General features: G+C 47.3%; 1 long non-coding RNA gene across 1 annotated transcript; it reads right to left on the reverse strand.

Moving 5' to 3' along the window:
• Positions 1-364: 364 nt before the first annotated feature.
• Positions 365-1,665, reverse strand: LOC143261154 (uncharacterized). Its single transcript, XR_013035372.1, has 6 exons — positions 1,309-1,665; positions 1,125-1,229; positions 941-1,045; positions 757-861; positions 485-677; positions 365-405 (listed from the first exon to the last, which is right to left on the reverse strand). It is a non-coding gene; the product is annotated as an uncharacterized LOC143261154 (long non-coding RNA).
• Between the last annotated feature and the right edge of the window lie 13,818 nt (positions 1,666-15,483).

Below are 15,483 nucleotides of genomic sequence, written 5' to 3' on the forward strand. Positions count from 1 at the left end.
AATTATAGGACATCAGGAAAAAAGTGATGGCGATGGGGCAATTGGTAAATAAAATGAACACAAATGATGAAAACGATTTTAATAAAATTTAAGTATATATTTACAGTTACCCCCTACCCCCCCACCTCTGCCTCCTCTTCCTCCTCTTCCTCCTCTTCCTCCTCTTCCTCCTCTCCCTTTCCTTTTTTCCCCCCTCTTCAGGGGGCCATACATCGTTGTCCTGAGTAGCTTCTTCAGCTCTCTCTGAAACATATAAGCATGTATTATTATTATTATTAGATATTATACATATTACTATATTATATTATATATAAAAGTATTTTTCATTTACTTACATTCGCCGCTACAAGGTTTGCCAGGTTTGACCTCTCTGGCCAGTTGGCCAAGTATGTTCCTCCATTGTGACTGTAACATAACAGTAGAATTATAAGTATATATATTATAAATATACATTCTATTTTGTACACATATTGCATATACTTACAGCCCTCCCTGACTCGTATGCGGCAGCGATTTCTCGCTGCCGCGTCAAAATAGAGTCGAGTGACTCCTCTGCATTGCCCGCTGCCGCGGTGGCTGTTGACGGCGCGGAGGATGTTTCCGCTGCTGCGGTCGCTGCTGTCGGCGCCGAGGAAATCTCCGCTGGCCAATTTAGCCAGAACTGTCTTCATACTTGCCTGTAACATGGACGTGGAATTAGAAGTACATACATTATGAATAAGCATTTCATCGTACATACATATTGCAAATACATACAGTTTTCCGGGCGTCGAATGCCAGAGCGTCTTCTCTCCCTCCGGTCAAATGGAAGGTGGTTTCCGCCTACCGAGCCAATTTAGCCAGAACTGTCTTCATACTTGCCTGTAACATGGACGTGGAATTAGAAGTACATACATTATGAATAAGCATTTCATCGTACATACATATTGCAAATACATACAGTTTTCCGGGCGTCGAATGCCAGAGCGTCTTCTCTCCCTCCGGTCAAATGGAAGATGGTTTCCGCCTACCGAGCCAATTTAGCCAGAACTGTCTTCATACTTGCCTGTAACATGGACGTGGAATTAGAAGTACATACATTATGAATAAGCATTTCATCGTACATACATATTGCAAATACATACAGTTTTCCGGGCGTCGAATGCCAGAGCGTCTTCTCTCCCTCCGGTCAAATGGAAGATGGTTTCCGCCTACCGAGCCAATTTAGCCAGAACTGTCTTCATACTTGCCTGTAACATAGACGTGGAATTAGAAGTACATACATTATGAATAAGCATTTCATCGTACATACATATTGCAAATACATACAGTTTTCCGGGCGTCGAATGCCAGAGCGTCTTCTTTCCTTCTGGCCAGAACATTGTCGGTCGTTCCCTCAACCGCAGTGGCGCTGTCAATGGTAGCATCGCAAGCACACCTCACTGCCGATCCGCGTGAACATCATCTGGAATATGCAAGGAAAAATTCGCACACTAAGTGTGCAACCCGACATTGCGTGGGTACGCTCGAGCGAATCTAATGACTCGCGAGGTCAGATCTGTTTTAAATTTCCTTCGCTGAAATAATCAGCGAAGGCGCACACTAAGTGTGCAACCCGACATTGCGTGGGTACGCTCGAGCGAATCTAATGACTCGCGAGGTCAGATCTGTTTTAAATTTCCTTCGCTGAAATAATCAGCGAAGGCGCACACTAAGTGTGCAACCCGACATTGCGTGGGTACGCTCGAGCGAATCTAATGACTCGCGAGGTCAGATCTGTTTTAAATTTCCTTCGCTGAAATAACCAGCGAAGGCGCACACTAAGTGTGCAACCCGACATTGCGTGGGTACGCTCGAGCGAATCTAATGACTCGCGAGGTCAGATCTGTTTTAAATTTCCTTCGCTGAAATAATCAGCGAAGGCGCACACTAAGTGTGCAACCCGACATTGCGTGGGTACGCTCGAGCGAATCTAATGACTCGCGAGGTCAGATCTGTTTTAAATTTCCTTCGCTGAAATAATCAGCGAAGGCGCACACTAAGTGTGCAACCCGACATTGCGTGGGTACGCTCGAGCGAATCTAATGACTCGCGAGGTCAGATCTGTTTTAAATTTCCTTCGCTGAAATAACCAGCGAAGGCGCACACTAAGTGTGCAACCCGACATTGCGTGGGTACGCTCGAGCGAATCTAATGACTCGCGAGGTCAGATCTGTTTTAAATTTCCTTCGCTGAAATAATCAGCGAAGGCGCACACTAAGTGTGCAACCCGACATTGCGTGGGTACGCTCGAGCGAATCTAATGACTCGCGAGGTCAGATCTGTTTTAAATTTCCTTCGCTGAAATAATCAGCGAAGGCGCACACTAAGTGTGCAACCCGACATTGTGTGGGTTCGCTTCAGGTTTTTTAATTACTTTTGTGCTAATCACAATTGGTTTTTTGTACTCCGTTTCTGTGGCCTCTCGGATACTCATGTTCCTAATGTAGCGGCTGTCCAATATTTCGGGCAACATACAATGGACGTAGAATCGCGACAATTTCGATTTCATTTCGTTCTGCCAAAATGTGTCGTCTTTGGTTACTTTTATAGTTTTCATACCCTTTGGTGTCCACAAACAAAACAGACAATATTGTCGACCTGTTATGTGCAGTTGTCCCTGCACTTGGTAAAAATAGTGATGGGTTCTGCGTAATGCAGTACCTGCATCATCTTCAAATATTCTTCGTAGTGGTTGAATATTTTTTATCGCTTCTTCTGGCGATAATTTTTCTGCCGTCTTCGGGCATTTAATTTCCACGATACCGTCGTCGTCAATTATGCCGTCCGGAGTTGCCCCCAAAAATGGTATCTCTGCATCAATGAAGAGACCGCATTTGCGGATTTCCACGTCTTCCTCCTTCGCAAGTTGTTCGCGGGCAATATTCTCACACTGCCGACCATATTCAATGGCAGGCAGCTGCAATATGTTTGCATACAGCAGTGACTTTACCTAATTTCCACACTTGGTTGTTTTCCTTCGCCGACACACTTTGCCAAAGTTCGACGCTGTAAGTAATTTGGATCGGTATGTATGCCACTCGTGGCTTTTATTTTGTTCTACCGTATCCCTCTCTATTTTCTTTCGATTCGCTTGCCAGTCCTGCAGCATCTCCATGTGCCTTTCTTTTTCAAAGCTAAATAGATGTTGCTCCATATCCGGTTTCTCTGCGCTAACTCCATAATCCGGGTCCGTTGCTGAATAAAACGGGTTTCTCACCTTCTTCGGAGACTTTCTTTTCCTTTCGTTTCCTTTTTCATTAATGCCTTTCCTTCTTTCTTCTAATTGTTCTATCAATTTCGGCGGTTTCACACCCTTGCCCTCTATTACCTTTGATATTAGTTTTTGCGTGTTGTGCTGTACAACAGCAGCTGCACATCTCGCAGAATATGACCCTCTCTGGCCCCAATTTAACCTTTTCCCACCAGTATATTTTGCAATGATCGCATTGAGGTTCTCAACTGAATTGTTTGTAGTATTATGTAACAAACTTTCAGCATGAGCCATCAATGGACGGAAGATCTCATGCATCCGGTTATATGTGCCGATTTTCTTGAGATGCGGTACCAAGTTGTCTTCTCCCGTGTTTTCTGGGCGGTCGCAGAAATATCCTAGTCTTCGACACTCCTTGTGCTCTCCGAAAACGTGGCTGGGAATATTTAGTAGATCCGTTTGTAAATTTTTTATTTTTTGGTGGGTCGGAAGATTTTCCTTCGACCTGTAAACTGCAGCCCTCACAACATCCGTGCGCAGTCTACGAATGTTATTTTCCACGGCTTTTCGATAAATGCCAGGTGGAGTCTTCTTTACAACATCTTTCAGTTTGTTGCAAAAATTGCGCAATAAATGGTTCGTGCACTCAATCTTTTTCACACGAACCATCTCTGCCTTGTATGGATCACAATCCAAAATCCTTTTATATACGCTGCTGTCGCCATCGGCAATCAATATATTATATATCAGACCTCTTTTTTCTATGCTGGTCTGGAAACCCTCAGCAATTGCAGCACTCTCCATTCTCGTGGATGTCTCATTTCGCCCCCAGTTCTTGAAGCATCTATGTTCTCTGGGGCTTTCCTTCCTCTTCGAAGCGTTGTGGCAAATCAAACACACTTTATTCTTCACACCTGCAAATAACACTTTTTTTGTGTGGTATCCCGCTATTGCACCAATACCGGACAAGGAGTCATGCCTTCCACTATGGTACGATCTTTTCATCCAGCTGCCGTCAGCCACGACGGGGATGAAAGGAATACCGGAAACTGAAACGTCGCCTCTTCGGACGGCTAATTGTTTCTCCTCTTCTGCCGCTGCTAGCATTTCTGCTTCAGCAAGACTCACCAAATCTTCAACAATGTCGTCATGACGTCTTCGATATTCCGTCCTTGACATGCATGGAATGTTCATTGTTGCAAACATTTCTTCCATCTTTGCGTAACCACCTCCAGAAGTGATTGCAGCGAGGGTCGTAGTATAATGCAAGTCCATTGTTTTGTTGTCTGCCGTTTGACTGTGCACTTCCGCTTCATAGTGGCACATCTTGCACTTCAGAGTTATCGTTGCTAACAATCCCGAGCGCTTCATCCCGATCACTTGCAGATGTTGCGTGGTACATTCGAACGTTGCCGAGTGGTACCCTATCAGTAGTACCTGCTCCACCACGAACCGGAAGTCCGTTATGGTTAATCCTTCATCGATGATTGGCTGTGCACATGATTGCTCTTGCGTTCCTGACATAACCTTGACATAACCTTGACATAACCTTTTTTTTTTTTTTTTTTTTTATTTTACGTGGAGGAAATCTGCTCGCCAGACACCCCCGCCCCGCCCGGGGGAGCGGGACGAGGGTAGTGTGGGGTTTGACCCACTAAAACCTCCACGGCGACCTGAGGACGCAGGACCGATCGCTGGCGATTCAACGGGGGAGCCACGGGAACTCTTGAAGAACACTACCGCGGCTCCCCCTCGCCTGGCCGGCCATCAAGGTGGTAACGATGACCGGCCGCGTCCCGGGGGGAAATAAAATAAATCCTCCCCCCTAAAATCCATTTAAATTCGGCGGCGCGAGGGGTCGCACCCCGCACCGCCCCGACACGGCGACCGCGCGATAGGTGACCAGGGCCCCCGCCCTGATCACAGCGGCCGCCGGGGGGATGACGAGTATATTGGAGGAGGATCACAGTTAAACCTCGCCTCCTTCACGCGACTCGTCATCCCCCACTCCCAACAGTGGACGTCCTCCTCTGTTGGCGGGCGGCGGGCAATGAAACCAGCATATTCTGGTACACCCGCCGCCCGCCTACTCTCAGCTGCCCGGGGTTTCTCGGCGTGGGCGCGCACGCCGTCCCCGGGCACGTCGGGCGGGATCTGTAAGCTCCCGATCCCGCTCGGCAGCCTCCTTCCGCGACATAACATCCTCGCAGAAAGAGATTGCTGCCGCCCACTTCCCCGGGCTCTCCAGCATGGCCCCAACTAGGCTGGAGAGTGCGAGGTCGTGACCGACTTCCCGTTTTAGGATTCGGCGCAGCGCTGAAAAGGCGGGACATTCCTCCAGCGTGTGCTGCGCCGAGTCTTCCTCCGCGCCACAATGGTGGCACACCGTCGTCGCTTCCCGCCCGATGCGACACAGGTAGACACCGAAGCAGCCATGCCCGGTGAACACCTGCGTCGCTCGGTAGGAGAGCCTGCCATGCCGTCTCTCCCGCCACGAGGTGAAGTGCGGCAGGAGAGCCCCGGGGACGCGCTCGCCGGCGTGGGAGCAAAGCTCGGCACGCCATCTGGCGAGCGCTAGTCGCCGGGCCTGGAGCTCAAAACCGTCGACCGCCTCTCGCTCCGGCGGGGCCCCTCGAGCACGGCTGGCGATGTTTGTGCGCCTATAAACATAGGCGCGCACCGCCGCCTGAAGCTCGAAGGGAAGTTCTCCCGCCAGAGCAAGCGCCGCCACGGTAGACGTGGTGCGGTAACCTCTTATGAGGCGGATGGCCATCCGCCTCTGCAGCCGGCGCAACAACAGCGTGTTGCGCCGGCTGGTCATCACGTACGGCGCCCAGATTGGGGCACCGTATAAGGCCATAGACCGCACCACGCCCAGGTATAGGCGGCGCACCAAATCTCCCGGTCCCCCGAGGTTGGGCAGCAGGCGGCCCAAAGAGGCCGCCGCCTTTTCGACTCGGGGGACGAGACGGTCGAGATGCGCATCGAAGCTCCAGCGGCTGTCGAGGATCAGTCCGAGATATTTCAACTCGGACTTCACCTCGACGCAGGCTTCTCCAACCCGGATCCACAATCTGGCCGGTGGCCGAGACCGAGGCCGTCCGTGAAACCAGACAGCCTCGGCCTTCTCCGGGGCTATTTTCAGCCCCAGATCGCGGATCCTCGCGACGACGGCTGCCACCGCAACCTCTGCTCGTCGGATGGTCCTCTCGAAAGTACTCCCGACGGCGACCACCAACGTGTCGTCCGCGTAGCAGACGAGGGTGGCACCGTCGGGCAGGGAGGCCTTTTCCAGGACCGCGTTGTAACCCAGGTCCCACAGGAGCGGTCCTAAAACGGACCCCTGCGGGACCCCGCGGTCCACTTCCCTCCGTATCATCCCGCTCCGGCCCGGGTATTCAACCCACCTGTCCCGCAGGTAGGCCCCGATCACCCGCCTCAGATAGGGAGGCACCTGGTGATCGACGAGGGCCTCCCTAATGGCGGACCAGGACAGGGTGTTGAACGCATTGACGATGTCAATGGACACCGCCAAGCACACCCCGCCCCTTGCCACGACATTGTCCGAGAGGGACTTCAGACGGACGATAGCGTCCACCGTCGATCGCCCCTCCCGGAAGCCAAACTGGCAGTCCGCCAGATCTGGGCCGTCGCGGGACAGGTGTCTGGAGAGGCGGGCAACAATGATCTTCTCGAAGATCTTGCCCGCCTCATCCAGGAGACAAATGGGCCGGTACGCTGAGGGAGAATCCCCCGGCCTCCCATCCTTCCTCAAGAGGACCATCCGACTTTCTCTCCATAGGTCGGGGAACGTCCCCGACCTCAGGAGCCCAGAGTAGAGGCTCCTCAGCCTCTCCCCCAGGACGCTCGTGGCGAGCAACCAGACCCGGCCGGGGATACCGTCCGGCCCCGGGGCGGTATTCTTGCCCCGGAGCCATTTGGCGACCCCGGCCATCTCCTCCGGCGCGACCTCAAGATCCGGGGACCACTCATGTTCCTCTGGCTCAGGGACGGGCCGGGACGCCTCCCCGCTAACGGGGAATAAAGCGTCCACGACCCGCCCGAGCAGCCCCGGATCCAGGCTCTCCGTCACGGGGGGCGCCCAGGGACGTAATCGTCCCAATGCCATCTTGTATGGGCGCCCCCACGGATCTCGGTTCAGAGAGCCGAGGAGATCGCGCCAGGCCTGGTCCTTCGCTCGCCTGATGGCCAGCTGCAGGGCGACCACCTTCTCCCGATATCGCCCATACAGCTGGGCAGCCAGCACGTCATCCGTACGTCGTCGTCGACGGGCGCGAGCGTACTGGCGTCGCGCGCGGACGCACTCGGTGCGTAATTCCGCTATTTCGCGCGACCACCAGTACACCGCCTTCCTCGGGAAGACCCTGGCCCGGGGCATGGCGACGTCGCAAATCGACGTCATTGCGCGCCGGAACCAATGGGCCTCCCCATTCCCGTCGACTGGCCCGGGCGGTGTCGCTGGCCAGGCCACGACGTGGGCTGCCGCCATCAGAGCGTCCTGGTCGAGGCGCTTCAGCGCCCACCGCGGTTGAGGCGAACCCTCATCGGCGGGGCGACGACGGGGTGTCGATGGTGGGGCGGCGGAGAGGTCGAGAACTATGTATCTGTGGTCAGACAACGTCTCGACCCCTTCCGCCACCCTCCACCCCGTAATACGGCGCGCGGCCGGGGGCGTTGCCCACGAAAGGTCAACGATGGACCCCCCGTTATGCCGCACGCACGTATGGACCGAGCCCGTGTTCAGGAGACGGAGCTCCAGTCCCGCCGCCCAATCCAGCACCTCCCGGCCCCTCGAGTCAGTCCCGGGGGAACCCCAAGCCGTGGCCTTGGCATTGAAGTCCCCCAGGACCAGCACAGGACGGGGATGGCAGCGGGAGACGCATCTCCCTACCCCGTCCAGATACTGCTCAAACTCTTCGAGGGACCACCTTGGAGGTGCGTATATCGCCACAACCGCGGTGCCGCCCCAATCAACGGCCACGTATCCCAGGCCGCGCTCGATAAGCGAGCACGGCGGGGACCCCGGCCTCCCAGCCCAAATAATCGCGGCGGAGCCAATCGAGTCCCCCATCCAGTGTGGATGTTTGGGGACCCTGTGCGGCTCCGCCATGACTGCCAACCCGGCACCCCGCTCGGCCATGCATTGAAACAGGAGATCCTGCGCTCTGGCCGAGCAGTTGAGGTTAACTTGTATTATCGGGCCCGGGGGCCCCATTACACAGCCGTGTCCATCGCCGTCACGGCCGCGGATGCGGTGGCGTCTGGGACTTTAATGGCCCCATCCGCCCCAGCGGGCGCGGCGGTAGCATCAGGCCATGCTGCCTTTCCGTTGCTGGCCACGGTGGTCGCTGCCTTGGCCATCGTGGTTTCCCTCCTTTTTTTATTCAATCTGGCAGACGGCCTTTGGCCGCCTCCCTTGCCTCGCCCCGCACTGGCAGGACATGCCCGGCTGCCGAGGCGGTGACCAGACGGCTTGCCCGCTCCCGCACAAAGCCGACAATTGGGCGTGCCCGTACAGGCTGCCACCTTATGGTCCCGACTGCCGCATCTATAGCAGCAGTCGGACCTATCCTCGGCAGAAGTGCACCGCTGACTGGTGTGGCCAACACCAAGGCAACGGTAACACTGCAGAGGCCGGGCACTCAGGGCCTCCACGGCTGCCTGGGTCCAGCCGACAGTTATCCGGCCCGCGACAGCAACCTTGCGGGCGGCCGCGGCAGGACATCGGACCCAGAGGGTGCCCAATCCCGAGGGGGAAGACCGGATTTCGCCGGTATTGATGTCCCCCTCGCTGCACCCTCCCACGCGGGCAACAGCCGCAGCGACCTCCGCCGGCGTAGTCGAATCGACCAGGCCGCGCACCCTAAGGTCAGCTTTTTTGACCGGACGCGCGACCTTTACGCCGGTGCCTGCCAGCGCTTCCGCCACTTTTGTGGCGAGGACGGTGGCCTTGGCGGCACCGTCGGTGCCAGGGACCTCCAAAATTAACCCCCCAGTCACCGCCCTTCGCGGCCGCAGCGAGGCGATGCCAATTTCTGCCAGGTCCACCTTGGACCTGGCAGTGGCCATCGCCTGCGCGTAAGTAATGTCCACGCCAGACGGAACCGTTATGGTAACCGCTGCTGTGCGTGGCGGTCGAGGAGGCAGGGGTGTCTTCCTGGGGGCCGCCGGGACCACCCGTCCTTTTTTATTCGCGGCCGAAGTGGCCTTGGCAGCCGCCTTTTTGGCCTTCCGGCCAACCACCTGGGACCACGCCTCCTGGGGTGGAGGCGCAGCGGAGGGTGGGGCCAATTCTGCTCGTGGTCGAGCGGGCTCCGTCTGGGCCGCTATAGCCGCCCCAGCTTTCCCACCCTTCTTCTTCTTCTTCGTCTTCTGCCGCACCCTGTCCGAAGACTGTGAGGGGACGGACGGCCCAGGGGCCACCGATCGCAGGGCCGAGTCCGCTCGCGGCGCGAGCTCCCTCCTGAATGACGCCAATTTGGCGTCTATCAGGGCGCCTATTTGCGCCAGAAAATCTGCAGGCGCTGCCGCAGGTGGTGGCGAGGACTTTTCTTGCCCGGAGCGATGGCAATCCCGGGCGCCGACGATCGGCGGCGATACTGATCCCTCTCCCGGGCGCGGCGGCGGAGGCATTGCGGCAGCAGCCGTTCTCGCCTCCACCACCTGCCGGAGCCGGGCCACCTCCGCCTGCAGCTCCATCATTTGCCCCCTGAGGACGGCATTTTCGGCCTCCAGGACACGCGTGGCGTCGGTAGCTGACCTCACTGCCAGCTCGGACACCCCCACCCTGCCGTTTAAGGCGGCCACCCTCAGGGCGCGGGCCAAGTTGCCCTTCAGCCCCTTTGACACGCCGGAGATCCTGGCCACCTCATCCAGGCTCTCCAGTAAACCTTGACATAACCTTGACATAACCTTGACATAACCTTGACTTACCTCCGCTGCTTCGATCTTCTCGGTGCGCATCTTCCTTGCCGCTGCAGCTTGTTGAGTTCTATAAATGCAAAATATACAAACAAAAATAAAGGTTTTCAAATGAGTACTATACCGTTCGATCTAAACAGATTGATATTATTAATTAAATAATGTGAGCCAGTCACTGTGCCGTTGCAACCACTTCGAATCATAACCTGGAGTAAGCCGTTCAATCTTTCCATTTTAATTGAACACTTGCAAATGATAACGATGACAATACAAGTAGCAACGATTTGTTGCATAGCAATACGGCCCACCGGTCAACAAAAACCTAGCTGCGCAAAATTTCAACCCGGTTGCAAGCTGTGGTTATCTCTGACTATCACGAAGTCAAATAATAATAATGCGCCATTGGAGTTCAGTAATGATGTAGCACAAATCTAAGCTCAATCAAAATTTATTGTACGTATCTATTATTTAAAAAGTATAATATTATATATTAGAACTTAGACTTATATGTGGGATTAATTTATAATAGAGTTGAATATAATTTCTATTTCGATTTCTCGGTTCGAGAGATGTGACATCATCTAATTGAATAATTGAATTCGATTTCGAATATACAGTTACGGGGTAATTTTCTTAGAAATAAATAATTGGGTTATAGTTAATTAGTACTATGATTGTAATAATATAATTTATTTCATTTAGGTTTATTTGATTGAATCATATTGAACTGTTAATTATTTGAATTAATTCGCTTTGTTGGAGTGAGAACATATATATTATTTTAATTGCGGCTAAAGCATTGGCTACAAAATATTTTTCATACATACAATTGATGAATTCAGCTGAAAATTTAGATAGTTTTCATACGAGTGACAAGTAGAGATTAATTGTTAATATTACATGAAAGTTTGAATAAGAAATGCAAATTAAATAATGGTAAAAATTCAGTGCGCCAGCACCAACGGTTGAACTGCTGTTGTTCGTTATTTTGAGAATTTTCAGGGGCTGCAGTTATCTCGATGGTAGATTTTAATAATTATCTAGGTTGAATAAATTTATGCGAACCGTACAAATTGCCCGTCGCTTTCATTACAAATGGAATAAGTCGTAACGTTGTAAAAGTATGGGACAATGTTTTCATTAAAATTTTAGTTTAACAATAAGTGTTTCATTTACATTGAAAGGATTCTGAATGAGGAAAATTTTATTATTTGCACAAATTATAAATATTATTGATTTCTTAATTTAATATATTTGAAAAATGGAATTACATGATTATAAGTTATAGTATTTATTTACGAATAAATTTAATGGTTGTAAAATGTGTGTGCATGTGTTGTAGAAGAAGAAAGTAATATTAGTATAAGTAAAAGTGATTTTTCGTACTTTTTTGTATCAGGGTTAATTAAAATAAAGTTAGTGTTTTTAATTATCTCGAAAGTAAAAGAGTTAATTTAATATTTCTGTTATGTATCATAATAGTTCTTAATAATGAATTGATGAGTGAGTATGTTAGAAGAAAATCCTAACTTTGGCATTGTTTGTTGTTACATTTTGTATTGGAAGGAATCTTTTTTTTTTCTTTTCTTTTTTACGGACATTATTATTTCATACTTTTAAATATATTTATTCATTTATCCTACATCAAATTGAATTGGTTAGTGTTGAAATTTTAGCCTCGGACAAAAATTCATCTATAGTTTATTTAGTACTAAGATACTACGATATCGGTTTACATTTTCGCCGGTTCCGTCAGCGGGCAACGACGGTGATGTAAACTGTATATAGTAGATACCGCGATACATCATCATCGGTACCATTAGATATACATCGTGCCCTGACTGTTTGGGGGTCCCAGCGTCACGTATACAATGTGAAACGCGAAGATTTAAATTTTTATTACTCAGTAAAATTAAATTATTTGTGTTTCATAACAATTGTATTACTTTGTTGTAATACAATTTAACTTGACTGGATAAATTTAATGTAATACTAATTTAAAATTGGACTTTTAAAATTAGAATATTTAAATTTTCAGTAGTTTTAATCAATAAAATTAAATATTTTGTATTATGATAATTAGACCGCATTTCCAAGATTTTCACGTGGCCCGCGGGTGGTCTGGTCTGCCGATAGGACCCACGGTGGACAGTCGCATGAATTGGGGAAAACCGTAATTCGTTTTCTATGGCCATAAATCCGGTCGACGGGCTAACGATGCATACTGTCAATGTCGTGCTAAGAGAAAGAAACAGTTGTGCGTTTGTCGTAAATTATGTTGAGTGCGAGCGGCGATTGTGTCGCGCCTTCGACTGACGATATACACACGACCAGGCACTCGACGCCCCAATAGCGTTTGGTTTCCTGGATCGCAGACAAAATATATATATATATATATATATATATATATATATATATATATATATATATATATTGCCGGGTAAGTGGCCGAGGACTGTCGCGTGGTTTTCCACAGATCAGTTTGTTTTTCCTTTAGAGAATCGCGGGCCTCGGGGCATTCGTTGAATTATTAGGGGCTGCAGTAATCTGGTATGCCCCGAGGCCCGCGATTCTCTAAAGGAAAAACAAACTGATCTGTGGAAAACCACGCGACAGTCCTCGGCCACTTACCCGGCAATATATATATATATATATATATATATATATATATATATATATTTTGTCTGCGATCCAGGAAACCAAACGCTATTGGGGCGTCGAGTGCCTGGTCGTGTGTATATCGTCAGTCGAAGGCGCGACACAATCGCCGCTCGCACTCAACATAATTTACGACAAACGCACAACTGTTTCTTTCTCTTAGCACGACATTGACAGTATGCATCGTTAGCCCGTCGACCGGATTTATGGCCATAGAAAACGAATTACGGTTTTCCCCAATTCATGCGACTGTCCACCGTGGGTCCTATCGGCAGACCAGACCACCCGCGGGCCACGTGAAAATCTTGGAAATGCGGTCTAATTATCATAATACAAAATATTTAATTTTATTGATTAAAACTACTGAAAATTTAAATATTCTAATTTTAAAAGTCCAATTTTAAATTAGTATTACATTAAATTTATCCAGTCAAGTTAAATTGTATTACAACAAAGTAATACAATTGTTATGAAACACAAATAATTTAATTTTACTGAGTAATAAAAATTTAAATCTTCGCGTTTCACATTGTATACGTGACGCTGGGACCCCCAAACAGTCAGGGCACGATGTATATCTAATGGTACCGATGATGATGTATCGCGGTATCTACTATATACAGTTTACATCACCGTCGTTGCCCGCTGACGGAACCGGCGAAAATGTAAACCGATATCGTAGTATCTTAGTACTAAATAAACTATAGATGAATTTTTGTCCGAGGCTAAAATTTCAACACTAACCAATTCAATTTGATGTAGGATAAATGAATAAATATATTTAAAAGTATGAAATAATAATGTCCGTAAAAAAGAAAAGAAAAAAAAAAGATTCCTTCCAATACAAAATGTAACAACAAACAATGCCAAAGTTAGGATTTTCTTCTAACATACTCACTCATCAATTCATTATTAAGAACTATTATGATACATAACAGAAATATTAAATTAACTCTTTTACTTTCGAGATAATTAAAAACACTAACTTTATTTTAATTAACCCTGATACAAAAAAGTACGAAAAATCACTTTTACTTATACTAATATTACTTTCTTCTTCTACAACACATGCACACACATTTTACAACCATTAAATTTATTCGTAAATAAATACTATAACTTATAATCATGTAATTCCATTTTTCAAATATATTAAATTAAGAAATCAATAATATTTATAATTTGTGCAAATAATAAAATTTTCCTCATTCAGAATCCTTTCAATGTAAATGAAACACTTATTGTTAAACTAAAATTTTAATGAAAACATTGTCCCATACTTTTACAACGTTACGACTTATTCCATTTGTAATGAAAGCGACGGGCAATTTGTACGGTTCGCATAAATTTATTCAACCTAGATAATTATTAAAATCTACCATCGAGATAACTGCAGCCCCTGAAAATTCTCAAAATAACGAACAACAGCAGTTCAACCGTTGGTGCTGGCGCACTGAATTTTTACCATTATTTAATTTGCATTTCTTATTCAAACTTTCATGTAATATTAACAATTAATCTCTACTTGTCACTCGTATGAAAACTATCTAAATTTTCAGCTGAATTCATCAATTGTATGTATGAAAAATATTTTGTAGCCAATGCTTTAGCCGCAATTAAAATAATATATATATATATATATATATATATATATATATATATATATATATATATATATATATGTTCTCACTCCAACAAAGCGAATTAATTCAAATAATTAACAGTTCAATATGATTCAATCAAATAAACCTAAATGAAATAAATTATATTATTACAATCATAGTACTAATTAACTATAACCCAATTATTTATTTCTAAGAAAATTACCCCGTAACTGTATATTAGAAATCGAATTCAATTATTCAATTAGATGATGTCACATCTCTCGAACCGAGAAATCGAAATAGAAATTATATTCAACTCTATTATAAATTAATCCCACATTATCGAATTTTAATGAAAACATTGTCCCATACTTTTACAACGTTACGACTTATTCCATTTGTAATGAAAGCGACGGGCAATTTGTACGGTTCGCATAAATTTATTCAACCTAGATAATTATTAAAATCTACCATCGAGATAACTGCAGCCCCTGAAAATTCTCAAAATAACGAACAACAGCAGTTCAACCGTTGGTGCTGGCGCACTGAATTTTTACCATTATTTAATTTGCATTTCTTATTCAAACTTTCATGTAATATTAACAATTAATCTCTACTTGTCACTCGTATGAAAACTATCTAAATTTTCAGCTGAATTCATCAATTGTATGTATGAAAAATATTTTGTAGCCAATGCTTTAGCCGCAATCAAAATAATATATATATATATATATATGTTCTCACTCCAACAAAGCGAATTAATTCAAATAATTAACAGTTCAATATGATTCAATTGCTATGCAACAAATCGTTGCTACTTGTATTGTCATCGTTATCATTTGCAAGTGTTCAATTAAAATGGAAAGATTGAACGGCTCACTCCAGGTTATGATTCGAAATGGTTGCAACGGCACAGTGACTGGCTCACATTATTTAATTAATAATATCAATCTATTTAGATCGAACGGTATAGTACTCATTTGAAAAACCTGTAAGAACAAGTTTGACCATCTTGAATCGGCTACGCTCTTTGCAGAAGATTGAAGA

This window comes from Megalopta genalis, unplaced genomic scaffold, assembly GCF_051020955.1.
Source record: "Megalopta genalis isolate 19385.01 unplaced genomic scaffold, iyMegGena1_principal scaffold0038, whole genome shotgun sequence".
NCBI classification, from domain to species: Eukaryota; Metazoa; Arthropoda; class Insecta; order Hymenoptera; family Halictidae; genus Megalopta; species Megalopta genalis.